This window comes from Crocodylus porosus, unplaced genomic scaffold (assembly GCF_001723895.1).
Source record: "Crocodylus porosus isolate Cpor-Errol unplaced genomic scaffold, CroPor_comp1, whole genome shotgun sequence".
Classification (NCBI taxonomy): Eukaryota; Metazoa; Chordata; order Crocodylia; family Crocodylidae; genus Crocodylus; species Crocodylus porosus.
In genome coordinates, this window is record NW_017728931.1 from 110,726,651 (window position 1) to 110,744,119 (window position 17,469).

General features: G+C 41.2%; 1 long non-coding RNA gene across 1 annotated transcript; it reads left to right on the plus strand.

Moving 5' to 3' along the window:
- The first annotated feature begins 507 nt into the window (after nt 1-507).
- On the plus strand, nt 508-16,766 carry LOC109316123. The gene is made up of 3 exons (XR_002102709.1): nt 508-639; nt 4,895-4,901; nt 16,755-16,766. It is a non-coding gene; the product is annotated as an uncharacterized LOC109316123 (long non-coding RNA).
- Nucleotides 16,767-17,469: the final 703 nt, after the last annotated feature.

The following is a 17,469-nucleotide window of genomic DNA, read 5'->3' on the forward strand; positions in this document are numbered from 1 at the left end:
GAACCACTTTGGCCCTCTTCCAGTCCTCTGGCACCACACCAGAGCACCATGAGTGCTTGTAAAGCTGTGCCAGGGGTCCTGCAATGACCTCAGCCAATTCCTTTAGTACTCTAGGGTGGAGGTCGTCTGAACCACCTGACTTGAATACGTCCAGTCCCTCCAGAAGCTCCCTAACTAGTTCCTCACTAACCCTTGGCCTAGGTGTGCCTCCCCTGGGGCCTGACTGTGTTAAACCTCTCACTCTGCCACTGCCTCTGGGTCTGGATACAGATCTGTCCTGGGACATAGAGCTTGACACCCCTAGACTACACATTTTTAAAAAGGATGTGGAAAAGTTAGAGAGGGTCCAGAGGTAGGCACCAAAGATGATCAAGGGCTTGGCAGGCAAGTCATATGAGGAGAGGCTGAAGGAGCTAGGCATGTTCAGCTTGTGGAAAAAGCGCTTCAAAGGGGACATGATAGAAGTCTTTGAATACTTGAAGGGCTGCCATAAAGAAGAGGGAAATATCTTCACTGTGAGAATAGTGAGGCAGTGGAATAAACTGCCTAGGGAAGTTGTGGACTCTCTATTACTGGAGGTGTTCAAGAAGGGACTGGACAGCCACTGACTGGGGATGATCTAGGTGTGGTTATGCCTATGTTCTACTATTCATATTTCCCATGCTTCTGGCCTTTGCTAGTTGCTCCCGTCCCACCTCCGCCTCCCTCCCCGCCCACACACACACTTTCTTCTGCTATACGTGTCAGGCTGTTTCAAAGCCTCCCCAGAGACACCGGGTGTTGGCTACAGCTAAGCCTATGGACTTCAACTGGAACATGCCAATTCTCCTGCTAGGAGCAAAGCCAGAGATTCCTGGCTAGAAGTTCTTGCCCCTCTGCTCAGGGTCAGGCCAATTACCATACTTGATGCCAGGAAGGAATTTTACCACACAGTCAGATTAGTTTTGACTCTAGGGGGTTTTTGCCTTACTCTATAGTGGGGGCCCTGGCCTTCTACCCAGGACCTCTTGACTGTATATTAACAACATTTTATAGAAGCAGCACACTGGCTACTGTGGTTCCCCTGCTTTACCTGCAGCAGGTTTGGGTGTTAGGTCTATATTGTGTCAAGGTTGAAGGCAGTTTTCTATAGAGTTTAGATTAAGGGTGTACGGGGATTGATTTGGATAGGGATGATCCTGCCTTAGGCAGGGGGTTGTACTAGATGACCTCTAGAGATCCCTCCCAGTCCTATTTATCTTGACTAGGCCATCCCAGTCTCTCTCAACTTCTCTAAAAACACCCAAGGATAGAGAATTCACAACCTCTCTAACTAACCTGTTCCAGTGTGAGTGCGTGACCACCTAACAGTAAGAACATTCTTTCTAATTTCCTAACTAAATTGCCTCTGGTGCATTTTGAGGCCATTGAGTTTAAGACACCATCATTTTGATACAGTAGCATTTTTCATCTACTTTCTACTGATCTAAGCACTCCCAGCTTCAGGGATGTATCAGAGCCCATGACTCCAATGCAATCCCAAGGCTGGGAGCACAAATCAGCTGAGTGGCTTTCTACTTGCCAGTGCAGGGGGAACCTGGGCTTTCCCTGCACCAGCAATATGACACAATTAGGATCTGATTCCCAATCCCACAATCGTGTGTTTGGTCATGCATAACATACCAGGGGACCCTAGCCCTGATGTGGAGGAGAGGGGGGGCATGGAAGGAAAGACAATGGGCCCCCTTAAGTCCCAAACCTTTGTAGCCCAGAGGAAGGAACCAGTTAGCACACAGGTGGGGAGGCGAGTACCTCAACTGTCAAGGAAACCCCCAGCTGGATCAGAGCAGGTGAGCAGCAGTAGGAGGGCAGCAGGGACCACCAAAGGGGAAAGACTCTGGGTGGAAGGCTAACACTTGCAAAGTCCAGCCCTCAATCAGCCAGCTGCAGGACCCAGCAGGCGGAGAAAAGCAAAAGATGGATCATACCTACACCCAGGGAGCAGGAAGCCTGGTCAGCTGAAGGGGGCATGTCTGACTAAGATATAAACTCTCCCCAGGCCAGAGGAAGGAAACTGGCTATGGCAGTGGAGGGAGACAGAGCCCCACAGGGAGGCAAGGGTGGAAACCCCTCTGCCTAGGAGAACTGCTGCCTGAGAGAAGGGACTCAATCAGGGATGTGTGAAATAGGCCATATTCGATTCCGATTCAGAATTGGCTTGAACTGGGGACAGTGATATGATCCATTGATTCAGATCATTGTCCCAGTTAGATTCAACTGAATCAGAATCTGAAGATTTGATGCTGATTCAGATAATCAGCAATTCAGCTAGAGCTTTAAATGTTTTTTCTGTGTACCTCATGGTATCCAGTGTGGCTCATGAATGTTGCGATGGTGGATGGAGCATCCCACAGGAGCACGGGGGGGCCCCGCATGCTTGGCAAAAAACCCAGAAGTACTTACAGTCCATTTTGGAGTCCACCACCAAGTGCATGGGGGACCCCCCACACACATTCTCCCAGCTTGGTGATGAGCCATAGGGGGACCCCAGGTGTCCCCTCTAGACCCAGGAGCCATCAGTTCCCAAGCCAGGGGTGCAGAGGGGTCTCCAGCACACTCTGCAGCAGACCTGGAAGTGGACTGCAAGTGCTTCTGGTCCACTTCTAGGTCCGACACTGAGTGCACTGTGGACCCCCTATACTGTCATGGGACACTCCATCCACCCCAACATCTCAGCATTTACAAGTCACCTGGTACCTTGAGGTATGCGCATCAGGTCCCATTGCACCTTTAACTGAATGTCTGTCAGATGCCTTTCATTCTGTTCTTCACAGTGGCACAAGAAAGAGGCCCAGTCACCTAAAGCAACTCATATCTTAGTGGCTAAAGCATTCTCCTGGAGATGGAAGAAGTGTGTATGAATCCTCTCAAGGTGAAGATGGCCTTGAACTCAGATCTCTAACATTAGGTTATTATATTAACGGTAAGTAGAAGCATCGATTCTCCTGGTTACATTTAAAAAAAACAAAACAAAAAAATCTTTCAGAGAATATTTTTGGTTTCTACACTCATTAGCCTGCGTCGATGGAGATAGCGGTCTGAAGCACTTGAGTACAGGAGACAGATGGAATTCAAACACACCCCTGAGCTTAGGTAGTAGTTACTGTTGGCTAGTTCTGGATGTTCTCCTGCTTAACGTGTGCATTTTTCACTCACCCTCCTAAAAAGCCAAACTCTCCACATGCAGTGTATATGGAACCTAGGCACCTAATGCAGAGTTTTAGACCTAAATTAAGAAAGCCAAGGTCTTATGAACAGGAAGGTGCCATCTTTACATAATTTATTGTAAACAAATTCTAACAACTAGTTGTGAAACTACATAAGAGGAATCATTGGAAACAACAGTTCTGACCCTTTTTCCTAGAAAGCATATTAAATTAGCAAAAATACTTGCCATTTCAGAAGACCTACTATAAGTTATAGAAAAATAAAGCTGACATTAAAAGAATTGGATAAACAATTGGAAAACTAAATGTATTTTTAAGTTTTCAAGATCAGTTTCATTTCCTAACATATATATTTTGAATGACTCTCCTGTGAACAAATACTCAATGTAGAGTTATACCCATGATACCTCTAATAATTTGCTGGCTTTACTCTAAAATTTTCATTTGTGTCATAGCATGTGGGTAATTATCATGAGACCTAGTGTTTGTGCCTTATGTTGGGAAATAAATTAATTAGTAACAGGTTTTAATGGCAAATTTTTTTATTTAAAAAAAATCAATTTAGAATGCTTATTTTTTCCTATTATCTTCACCTTGAAGAAGCCTTTAACTCTGAGTCATTTTTGTTTGCTTTTTCAATTACTTTAGTACAGCTAATCAATATATCAGTTTCCATATGTAGGATCAGCAATGCTTCTAAATTACAGCACTAACTGAAAAAATCTTTCTGAGCTCATTAAGAGCATTATATAAAGGAGTACTTGATTCACAACCCCTATAAAAATCTTACTCAAAAGACAGCATTGTCTTATGTTTGCTCAAGTTTAGCTTAGTGGTAGGTCATTCAGAGATAAAAAAGGAAGCAGCCTCCCACTTTCCAGCAAGACTGAGGAGTTTGATTTTGCTTAGTTTTGAGTGTTGAAAACATTGTCTTCACACTTTGCAGTCTAAAGCCTCCGTTATACCATATAAGGGTAGGATATAATGTTGAATGCCCCGAGGGAGTTCCTTTCTACAGCAGAAAGTGATATTTGCCTCCCAAAGCTCCCTGCATGTGTGCTCCCCATGTGGCCATCACGTGGAGGGCAGAAAGCAGTACAATGGCTCAGTGACCCTCTTAAGAAGTGTGCCCCAGAGGAGTAAAGAGGCTGCACAGGCTACAATTTAGTCTTGTCCTTATTTCGCCATGCAAAATGCACAATCATGTAGCACCCCTTAATTGACCTCCCACTTAACCAGGCAGAATCTATCCCTAAAAAGTGTAGTTTTTATTTTTACCCACTGCTCCTATGTTCCCACTATAACTTTTACAGGCTACAGTTATGATATGCAGTGCTTTACCCACACATCCACAGGACAAGAATGTTTTTCAAAATAAAGTGACTGTCCCAGCCAGGAATCTCCATTTGTAGAGATCTGAAAGATTCCAAAATTTGGGGAGGTAAAATAGTTTCCCAAACAAGGAAATTTGTACTTGATATTATTTCTGCATGTAATATGAGCTTTGTTGTTTGAATTTTGTCTGATGTTGATGAAATGTAATGGGGGCCAGTCATTTAATATAACAAACTGTCACGACAGAGCAGTAGGAATTTTGTGGAAACCAAGTATTTCTGGGTAATTTGACCAGGAGAAAAACAATTAGGCTATATTACCAAAGGGCAGTAATGTGTGTTCCTGGCAGTAAGTGTACCTGTGCAATTGCTGCCACATACAATACACTCTCTAAAGATTAGAGACTGGAAAAACAAATAAGTCAGCAAGTGGATAATACCCAATCCAGCATACCAAATTTAGATTAAAAGATTGCATTTCAAATAGGATGCATAAGCTCTTTTTTTTTTTTCATTTCACACCAAGTCAAACATCCTGGGTCAGCTATCCCAATATATACCAAACGAACTGGATCCGAGGATCAAACACGTAGAAAAACATATGTGGGTTCCTATAATGCTTAGGCATGTTAAGAAGAAAAATAGGGATGTGAAAATAAATAAAGACTAATGGTAATGTAGAGCGAGCATAGGTATCGAATACCCACACATGTAACAGTCGCTTACATCTCTAATTATGCACATGTGCATACAGACCCACACACAAACCAGATCTTAAAAAGTAGTAAACTGTACTGAGGTTGAGAGAAGTGGTTAGCCTTGTTAGCCAGAAGGCAGGGTGGTGTGACCCCTCACAGACTGGCAGTCTATAAGGGGTCACGCTGCCCTGACTTATAGTAAGGTAGCAAGGTCACCCAGTCAAAAAATAGAAATTGCCAGGATTGAGGTTTTATGCAACCTTAATTCACCCCCTTTATGTATTTGCATTATAATACAGTTTCTAATTACTTGCTCACACCCAAAAAATCTCTGTCTCATTCACTGCAAAGGACGAAGGGTGCTCACTTAATTAGCAGCTATTCAATATTTTATTTAATCCTGATTGTTCAATTCATGGCCCCTGGCTTTATTTACTGCACAAAATTCAAGCACTATTATGAATGCATTAATTTCTTCATCCGCCTTCCTATGCTGCCCATTACTAAACTACCTGCATGCTTCACAGACATTATCTTCATAACCTCCAGTGGGTGAGGGGTTGATATTATCTCTGCTAATAGGAGCTAAGGCACAGAGAATAAAGTAAAAAAAAAATCCAATAATTTTTAGTCCCCAAGTGGAGACACGTAGGACCTGATTTTTCTGAGGAATGTATTTGAATACATCTCCCAGTAACTTCAGTTACAGGTGTGAATGCAGAGGTCCCAAACTATAAGGTTAGGTGCCCAGTAAAAGAGGATCACTGTCTATAAGCAGACTTTAGAGCAGGATCAGCTGTGTCAGGAAGTGTCCCGATACAACTAATGTGCTTCACTGGTGTCTATAGAGGTAGCTAGGGGTGTTGTCCCACGAGGTGAAGGCCCTGCTGTATCCTGAAGGATAGTGGCCCCAGGTGCTGTGCCTCAAAGTGGAGCATGGCATTAAGATACACACACCCCAGGAATTCACTACTGAAGAATTTTTGTGGCACATAATAAACAAACAGACCTCCTCCCATTTAAGGCACCATAAGCTGTGACTAGCTTTGAGTGCAACGATATTTTTAGTCACATAGTAGTGCAACAAGGGGCTAGGATGTCTGTTGATTTGCAACTTAAACTGCCATAAAAAGTTATGGTGGCACAAGGGTAACACCGGTATGCATCCATAAACAGTTCATTAGTATTTGACTGAAAAGGTTGGGTTACAAGATTTGTTGAGCATCACACCAGAACTGTGTGAGATGGACGTGGCTAGAATCCCACTTGCATTCCCTTTTTCAGTCCCTATCTCTATCCAGCTAGAGCAGCCATTCCAGCAAACTTCCTTGTGGGTCTCCATAGCTGTGGGCTTCATTGCACTTGGTGCTCTGTGGAGACAGATCTGTGAGGACAGAATCTGAAGCTTTTGGCTATTAAATCTCCAATGAGCACATAAGAGTTGTGATTTTTCAAAGGGTTACAACTTGGCTGAATAGGGGCATTTTTCACAAGGATGAAAAGGCACATACATCCCTGTTGCAAAAATTACTTTTCTGCCAAGTTTTAAGTCCCTGCTCTGATACTGCGAACAAAAGGGCCATTTAACATATGTGAAACAATGCTCTTGGAAAAGTCTGAACTATGTTAGCTGAAATAAAAATTTCTGTCTGAAGCAGACAACTGACATACAAAATTTCAGGCCAAACAGCTAAGATTTTTGCAGCTATAAGCAGCTAATCTTGTAATGGAGAGTGTTAGGCAATAACAGACAACTCCAATAATAACAGATAGTGCTGCCAGCCCTGCTCCTAAAGCCTAGCCCAGGGCTGCCCAACTTATGCGTTGGACACTCGCACACCATTCGGGCTGCTGAACCTCTCCCTGCTGAAGTTTGCCATGCTGTGTGGGCTCCCCATGCCGCAGCATGCCAGTGCCCCCAAATCCCTTTGAATCTCCAGACTGTAGACTCCTTGGCTTGTGCTGCACTGCACTGCCCACAGGGATAGGACCAGGAAGCAGAAGTTGGAAGAGAAAGGGGAAGCCTGGAGACCCCAATGGCAGCAGCAGGACAGTGATAGCAGGAATACTACCTGGAATTGGGGGTCTGCAGGTTAACCTCTCATCAGCCGCATGCAGCCTGTGGAGCACCAGTTGGACACCCCTGAACTAAAATATGTTTTCCTTTGCCTAGAAAAGGATTTTGTATTTTTCCTACATTTTCAAGTTTTAATCACCATTGGGGAAAACTCAAGATAAACCCCAAATCCCCCAAACTTGGGTGTAAATCACAAAAAGGAACAAGTGATCTGCCAAGTGGGCCTCAAGTATATAAAGCTGATCAGTGCACGCAAACCTCTGAACCATTGAGTTCACCAGGACTCTGTGCCTGCTACAGGGATCTGCATCTTCAGAACTGATTGGAGGGTCAGAAACTAGATTTCTAGATTTGTGAAATTAAAAAACAAATTTCACAATTCCTGAAGGATTTAGGTGCCAGCAGTTCATCCACTGCACTCAAATTATCACTCAAGCCATCCAGCTATTTCAAAGCTCAAGGAAGAAAAATATATTTGGCTTCTTGGATCATGTAGCAATGTGCACTAAAACCAGAATAGCACATTTTCACTATGTTCTTATCTGCACTATGCAAGGCTTTTTTAAATTTTTTGGGAAGCTATGTTAATGATAATCCATTTTTCCTAAGTTCTTGTCTACAATGATATTTCAGTCAAGTCCCTGCTATAGGCACAGCACAAAATTTATCACTGCATTTAGCTTGAAGTGGATTAAAATATTTTAGTACAAGTAAAGCCTCAATCTCCTCCAAAACTATTGTCTTTTATTTAGAAGGAAAGAAGTAAAAGAAAATGATAACCAACTGGTTTCTACTTCAGTTTGTTTCCATTGTCCTACCTGAGTTAATACCTTGACGCATTTGAGGTTAGGAGGGTTACAGCTGGTCAAACTCTAACAGCTGGACTTAAAACAGATCAGAGGAGAGTGGAAAATCAAACAGTAGGAAAGATCTAAGGAAACCTAGAACACTACAGGTGACAAGACTCTCAGAGTTGATAACCTATGCAGGCTTTTTCATCAGACTTTTTAAAATGATTAAATACTTTGTTTTTGAAAAATGAAATGCAAATAAGATGAGTGATATATATGCATGCATAGTTATGATTATATATAATAGCCATGTCATTTTGGTGCTGAATATATATTTAAATGACAAATATCATTCTAACTATAATACAAACATTCTTATCTCCTCTTATAGTATGAATAACTATACATTTACTATATATGCTACCTTGTACAGGTAAACCAAATTTGCACACAAAGGCAGTTTATACATATGCTGGGGGGGGGGCACACTTTAATTAAATAATAATTAAATAATGCACTTTTATTAAAGTGCTCAGAGCATCTCACGTATCAGCATCTCTGCGCTGAAAAATGGTGACAGGGGCACCTTTTAGTGTGGGGACTCTAATACACGAGACACTGGAGTCTGCTTAAGTAAGATAATTACCAGGCTCCAGCAGGCTCAGTTAACTGAGTCTGTTCTAACATGCCATAATTATAGTGTGTCAGAGCAGCCTCACTGCATGTGCATAGGCACTCAAATATTTTATGTGTGTGTGTGTATATATATATGTGTATAGCATTGTATCACCATTGAATTCACTTAATCTATCATACATATTTATCTGACCCCTTTCAAAATCTTTAATGTATTTACCCTTGCAAAATTCCTGTGAGGTAAGGAAGTGCAATTGCAAAAAGGGAACTGAGACAGAAAGTCTAAATAATTTCCACATTTGTAATTTGTGGCCACATCTACACAAAACACTACTGCACAGTCTTTACTGTACATTTATTGAGTACTTGTATAAACATGTTTATGCAAGTATTCAATAAATGTGCAGTAACCTCCAGTGCAGTCGCACTGGAAATGCCTTTTTTGTGATGCTATTGCACAATCGTCTAATACTACTGTGCACTAGTATTGCGTCACAGTTTTTTTCATGCAATGCTACTGCACAGTAGTATCAGGCTACTGCACAGTCAGCGTCTCATGTAGATATACCCTGTATGTCAGAAATTGAACCCAGGTGATTAGTACTATAACCATTGGACATGCCATTAATATTAAATGAACAATGAAGCTACTACTTCAATATAAGCATATTGAACATCAAAACAGGTTAGATATTCTATATATTTGGAAAATTGTGAACCTCAGTGAGTTTTCAATACTTAATATTAACTAAAAACGTTATAATAACAAATCACAAGTTTGTTAATGTCTCTAAAGAAACATTACATAGTCCTTTCAGGATTCATGAACCAAAATTCAGATCCATAATTCTGCTCTCAACTATACACATACTTCTAAATATTTCTGATCTCAGTGGGTGCATCTCGATATGCACTTTACTGGCGAGTAGACTAATCAGTTCTGCAGTAAAGCATCACAGTCTACATGTGCACTGGTATTAGGGCATGTGGCAGGGCACCTTTGGTGCTTGCCACTTTAAAAGGCTTAAACAGGCTGTGAAGCAGCTGGCAGGTGTGGTGCAGCCTAATAAGGAGGTCCTGTGACTGCAGGAGGGCTCCTGGATTGGAGGAAGAGGCTGAGTAGCCCCAGTTTAAACCCAAGACCTAAGAGCTGAACTGGCAGTTGCTGAAAGAAGCTAGAGGGATAACATTGCCAGCTGGAGCTGCTGCTTCCAGAACACTTGGTGGTTAAGGGTAGGAGCTATGGGGGTGAAGGAGGTTCCTGGTCCTAGGAAATGACCTAAAACTACACCCAGCTAGGATAGGATGGTGTGGCAGGGCTGCCTCTGGTGGGTTGGTCCCCAGGAAATGCCACATCAGTTCCTCCCTAGTGAAAGGTGAGGATGGGATGCTGTATAGCCTCAGTCCCCATGACCTGGCAGGTTACCCCATAGAGGGGATGGGCAAAAGGTCCAGGCATGTCATCAGGTCTGAGGCCCAATGGGCATCAGGCTGAGAGCCCCAGTGAAGGGGGGAAGAATAGTGGGCCCAGTGTGGGCATGTGAGAAGGCTGCATAGAGTAGGGTTTTCATGAATGAGCCTGAAAGACTGTGCATAGCCTGGCTTTAGAGACCGAGTGAACTGCATCTACAGGTGCTTGAGAAGGCAGCTCTATATGAGAGAGAGAGATAGTGGCTCATTAACTTGACCACAGAAACCCTTGACAGGTCAATGCTGGGGCCAGGACTGGAACAGTCAAAGGGCTAGAGCACCCATCATGAGGGACACCCAGTGCCAGGGGGCCTGGGATTGCAACTGGCCTAGAGGTGAGGTCAGGGCCTGTGTGGCCAAAGGTCCCAAAGGGGGCCACTGGTAAGAGGAAGAATGGTTCAGGGAGTTTAGCAGCCCAGAATGAGCGGGGAGTAGACCACCAGGTGGACATAGAAGGAGGTCCACCGTAGGGCCAGAGTTGCATAGTAATCCCATCTGTGAGGCACGGGATATGGTATAAGGGATGGTTTGGAGCCATGTATTATGCCTTTTGCATTGAGCATTAAATGGGCAGGTTCCCATCTTACAAACAACAACTGATTAAATACATCAAAGGCATAGCAAGTGAGGCAGGTGGGTGGACTGCTCTAGACCGGTGGGCGGGCCAATGGCTTGACCAGCTATGGGCACAGGGCAGTAAACTAATTAACTCCCTGACAGTACTATCTTATGGTGAAGCACTTTACTGTCAAAACACATGTAGATGCTGACCGAAGGTGTACATTGCACCTGGTCAGCCCAGCCAGCTGGAAGCCTGCTCCACCCTGGCTCAAATTGCTTCTGTCCCAGGTGCACACGTAGACATTGTGCCTGGTAACAGTTAACTCCAGCTTGAACTGTTCTGAAGGTTGTTGCATTGCATTAACTGCACATGTAGATGCACCCAGTAACTCCACTGTAAATATCTTTTCTTCCATTGTCACAGAGAACACAATTAATTTCGAAGAAATTTTGTGCTCTGTAGCAATGGCAGAATTTAAATCAACATGCTGTTGCAAATTTAAGGGAGACAGTGGGAGGGAGACGACCAGAAATGCAGCTATCCATGAAGTTTGGAAATACTGAACCTCTCACCTCCAAAGAGATGTCTGTACTCTATAGTGTTGTACTTTCTCAATATCTGAGCTAAATCTATAATGTAATTAGTCTGAACTGAGCTGAAGTGTTATTACATTTCTATTGCTTTTGGTATCTGAGTCAACTTATTTACAGTTTGGGTATCTCTACATGGAACTGCACTGAATTGAGTAGACATATACCAATGGCACATCTATACAGCAACCTTAAACTTCAGGCTGTGGAGGCCTTAAAACACACTGCCATGCTCCATGCATGTTACCTCCTGAACCAAAAGCAGTGTAGCCATGTTTGCACAGTACCCTAGGCAGGCTAATTAGTCCTCTTGGTAGAACTAAGTAGCCGTCAAGGAGTGCTTTATAAAAGTAGCAGGCAAGGTTCTTTGTGTAAATGTGATGTCTTTCATTAGACCAACTGAGTAGTTGGAAAAAAGTTCTTAGCAAGCACAGTCACCCTCCATCAGTCATAAGGAATCTCTGCTGGTCTGAGACTCCAAGGAATTCCTTGACACCAAGTTTTCTATCCACCTTACAGTCTACACCAATCTGGGCATAGTAGATATACTATAGGGTAGAGCTAAGATTCATAGTGACCTAGATAAACTGGAGGATTGGACCAAAAGAAATCTCTTAAGGTTCAATCTCTTAAGGACAAGTGCACAGTCCTACACTTAGGACAAAACAATCCCATGCACTGGTACAGGCTGGGGACTGACTGGCTAAGCAGCAGCTCTGCAGAAGACGACCTGGGTGTCACAGTGGACAAGAAGCTGAATGTGAGCCAACAGTGTGTCCTTGTTGCCAACAGAGCTAACAGCATACTAGGCCGCATTAGTAGAAGCATTGCCAGCAGTTTGAGGGAAGTGATTCTTTCCCTCTAGTCAGCACTGGTGAGGCCACACCTGGAGTACTGTGTCCAGTTTTGGACCCCGCACTACAGAAAGGATGTGGATAAATTGGAAAGAGTCCAACAGCGAGCTATGAAAATGGTTAGGGGCTGGGGAACGTGATAGATAAGGAGAGGCTAAGGGAACTGGGCTTATTTAATCTGGAGAAGAGAAGAGAAGACTGAAAGAGGATTTAATAACAGCCTTCAAGTACCTGAGGGGTGGTTCCAAAGAGGATGGAGCTAGACTGTTCTTAATGGTGGCAGATGACAGAACAAGGAGAAAAGGTCTCAAGTTCTAGCAGGGAGACTTTAGGTTAGATATTAGGGGAAAAAAATTCACTAGGAAGGTAGTAAAGCACTGGAACCAGTTACCCAGAGACATTTTGGAATCTCCATCCTTAGAGAATCTTAAGATACAGCTAGACAAAGCCTTGGCTAGGATAGTATAGTTGGAGATGGTCCTGTTTTGAGTAGAGGGGTGGAATAGATGACCTCCTGAGGTCTCTTCCAACCCTAATTTTCTATGATTAGCTTATGTAAATTGACAGTTGTTCATCTCTTGTATCTTGGTCCCCTTCTCCTTGGACACATGTACATCACCAGGGGCACTGATTTGATAACCAAATTTCAGTTAAAGGAGAAATCATGAATAGAAATTTAATGAAAGTTGAACTAACCTAGTAATCTTTCTATCTATGTAGATTCCATTAGTTTCATTAAGAATGGCATACAGGAATCTGAAACTAATGAACAAATCTGCAAATATATGTTAATAAGTTACCATGAGAAACAAAATAAATACATCTTGTCTACTTTTACAGATGAAATAACTGTGAAATTTTGTTGTCCTATAATTTTTCTTCTCATAATGGGACAGTTATTTTTTTAAAAATTAAAATGAAAATTAGATTAAACAGCTAGATGAGATGAATAGTCCAAAATAAGAAAGCAGGTTAAAACATGGCATATTTTTACACCTGCAGAATTTCTTTTTTCATATTATATTGAACTGATTTTTTAATTAATTTACTTATTCTTCTCCTGGACTGCTAATAAGAGCAAAGATATAAACAACCACATGTAAACAATACAGGTCACATTTACCACTTTGAAATCATTGTATTTCTATATTAGAAAGTGCTACACATTCCTTTCTTTTCCAATAAAGCAACTATATTTCACAAAACAGAATAACGTGGATGAAATGCTGGGAATGTATCTGTTCACGTGTACTACGTACATACATACAGTGGTCTATGTGCAAAATCTTGATAGAGCACACTAATGTGAGGTACACAGCCCTTCCAATTTCATTAATTGACTACAAGGTCTAATTCTCTGATCCCTTCTGGGAGTTCATGAGGACATACATCTGGCACAATGTTAATCATATTTGTTCTGACACAAAGCAATATGCCAACTAGCTCCCTTGGCACATTACTTTCTATTACCCTTTATCAAAATGGCTGACATCTTCAAAATGCTAATGAGAGTTAAAACAATCTTTATAAGAGTTTGGAATGTGTCCAAATATTGTTAAATGTACTCTGAAGATAATGAAATACACATGGTATATGGTTATAACTGCAATACATTAACTTCCTGTGTTGTTGCATGCTTCATAATCCACTGTGGTTTGACATAGATGAAATATGGGTGAATAGTCAAATATTAATAAAATATTGGCTTAGTTATACTTCCCATATCCAAGAACTATTCCTATTTTTAGCATACTATATAATAAGTATACCAGTTTAAACCAGCATGTGTTTTAGGAGGGACCACAAAATTATAATATAATTAAGATAATAACATTGTAACCAAGTTAGACTCTGTAAGTGTAATTTTCACTTTTATTGAAGTATCATGTTAGGAACCAGGAAGTGAGCAGTCTGAACATATCATCTGATACACAAGCAAAGTCCAAGGGCCAGGTTCCCAGAGCGGCAGGAATGCAAAGCCAGAGTCAGGGGGAATCAGCAGCCCAGTGCCAAGGTCAGGATGAACCAGGAGTTAGAAATGGAATTAGGAGCCAGTGCCAAGTTAAAGTGAATCAGGAGTTGGGGCTAGAGATCCAAGAAGTAAAACAATGAAGGTCAAGACCAAATCCCTAAGTCTTTCCCTGGGCAGAGTTGTGAGAGTGGGGCTTAGCTTTTAAGGGCTAGAGTGAGGGGAGGCGGGGAGGCTCTTGCTTATGGCCTCAGGGGATTGGGCACCCTGATTGCCTCCACTGATCCAGGTTTGCTGCAGGTGGTGCCTTTGTCTCTGAAGCTTTGGGAATTAATTAAAATGACCCTCCAGTTGGGACCAGCAGGGTCCTGGGCTCTGGTTTGGCCTCGTTGCATCATATGACTAAGTTTATATCACAACATTATCTTTAACATAAACCTGAGGTACCAGAGATATGTTGAATATTAATTAAGAAACAATTTTTAACCTATTCAGTGTAGACTTATTTATTGCAAGATGCATACTTTGGACTGGAGATCTAAAATACAGGCCCTAGATTGCACAGGTAAATGTAAAAAAAAGGACATTGGCTGTTTTCACTGATCCTAAATAACCTGAAGTTTGCATACTGAATAACACTCTGAAAACTGATAGGGATAAGGATTAGGTGACTTCATGGGGATCACATCAATGATCCTTGAACAATGACTAATGAGATATTGATGTACTTCATTTTGCCTTTGATGGGTATTGTTAGGGTTTGAGCACCATGAGCAAGTTACTGAGAAGTAAATGAGGGTGGGGATTTGAAGGAGGAGTAAGCTACGACTTGTCATTTACCTTTATTTTCCCTGGCTTCTTTTTCATTTCGGGCATAAGTTCTATGCACCATTGCATCATGGGCAGGCAGGGAATTGGTCCAATCCAAAGCCAACCTACAAAAATGTACACCATAATTTAGTCTCTTTCTAGTTTCATTGTTATTTCAGCTTCTGCAAGGAAGATTGACAAGATCCAGCAGGTATTTTCAGATAAAAACTATGTCCCTTTCCAGCCAATAGCAGAACTTCACTGTTAATCCCTCGGTGTTTTTTGTAAGCTCACCATTTTAAACGAGGGACCCTGAAATGAACATCTGAAGAACAGAAGCATTAACTACTGAAAACAATTCAATTTATAGAATATGTGAGCCACTCATGTTTCAATTTGTTCTACATCCTTCAAGACAAATGTAATGTGACCAATAATGTAATATGACAGAAGCCAGTGGTCGTGACAATAATTGTAGTGATAAGTAGAATACTGTGCAGGAAACAGTTCTATGAGGCTGTATCATTGTCTCTCCTAAATCTGGTGTCAAAGAGCAAAGTATAATAATTCAGCAAAAGCAGATGCTTGGACAAATGAGACACTTGCAAGGCAGCAATTAAATTAAGAATGTCTGTGAGTGAGTTATAATTACCATATATATTTCAGAAAAAATGTTTTATTTTTTAACCTTTGTGGTACAAGTAAAGACTGATGGTATTAATGCTGAAGATACCATAAACACATAATAAGTAAATATAAAGCAAATATATGACCAATGTAACATTGCTTTTAATGTAATAAATGAATTATTTCAAAGGCACTAAGTGCTTCAATAAAGTTATCAGTTAGACTGATACAACTAATACAATACTTAGAAAGATGTACAAAAAATCTTAAATAACTATTTATCACCTAGCAACTGTTAATATATTTAAATTATCTGATAAATTGTAGTGTGTCTTTAGAAAGTACTATAGAGCCCCAGTTTTCCAACCATATTAGAACCAAGGTTTCATACTCCTTTTTTCCTGTTTCATTGCTTATAAACACAGTTCTTATAAACAATATGATTTAACCATCTGAGCTATTTTTTAAAAACTAAGCAGGAAAACTAAGAACCCAAATTATTATAAAGTCATTTGTAGAAAACATCTAGGGTCCAATTACATAGTTTCCATATTTAGACTATTTCTATCACTGGTTGGGTAAATGTACCCTATTGGAAAAACAACATAAAAGTAAGTGACCCTCACTTTCAGTTCATCCAAGTTACTGATAACTTGTTCTCAAAGGACATTCCTACCAAGCATGAATTATTGCCATATTACAGCTGCTAGAGAGTCAAATTGCTGAAGTTCTACATAAAGCAAATAAACTGATAAGGAAATTCAGTGGAATCCGTAGCTACATAATTAACATAAAGGGATTCCTTCCAAGTCAAAGCAGGATTGGCATATGGCAAAAGTATGGAGACAATAGGTATCACTAGTAATTTTAATATTTTTTTAAACACATTATTTGGTAAATTCTGGTGGTCAGTGAATACATCTCACAAATTATCTGCATCATATTCAGCCTTACTTAGTTGAATGCTATTTATGGAGCTCTATTTGGAGAACAGTAAAAATTAATTGTGTTTATTAGGACTATTTTTTCTGATATTTGACCAAACTTTGGCCTTGGCCCAGCAAAGTTCTCTCTTGGCATACACTTACACCCCTATGGAGCCCCACTGCGGAGTCAACAGGACTCTGCAGGAGCTCCAGCCATGTACAGCAGCTGACTGCATTGGGGTAGTACAGCATACTGAGAAATGTCTTCTGTAGAAAGGTGTTGATATGCTGTGTCTCAGTGCAGGTAGGTAATTCTTTTCAATGATAGTGAATGTGATACATGTGCATACACAAAAGAGAAGGTAACTCCTAATTCAATGTATAGGAGTTTCTTGGGACTCAGCACCTATGCTATTATCTAAAATTTGTGCTTATAAAGACAGGTGGAATTATCAATGTTTAAATTGTATTATTTATTTAGTGATGGGATGGAGAAGAGGGGAGGGGGGGGAAGGCAAGCATAAAAGCATGAGTAATGCTATTTGTTAATCCTCTGGATGTAAAGTATGGGTGTGCCAACCTCATGGCTTTTAGAAAACTCCCTGCTGTCTCAATTACCATGGTCTCAAAGGATGAGGAGGCCATGGCAGAGGACCCAAAACTATTTGGATGAGTATGTGATGAATGAAGTAGTGCTTCTTGAATGGGTATTACTTATGCTTTTACTCCTGCTTACTTCCACTCAAACTGGACAACCCTAAATAATAATAAAATGTATCATTTTAACAGGATTGTCTATTGTCTTTCACCTCTACTCTGTTCTTTTTTGTTGCTTTTCTGAATTGTCAAGATTTGATATTTTTTATGACAGCATACTTGCAATACAACAAGGCTGTAGCATATTACTATAGGTGCCACC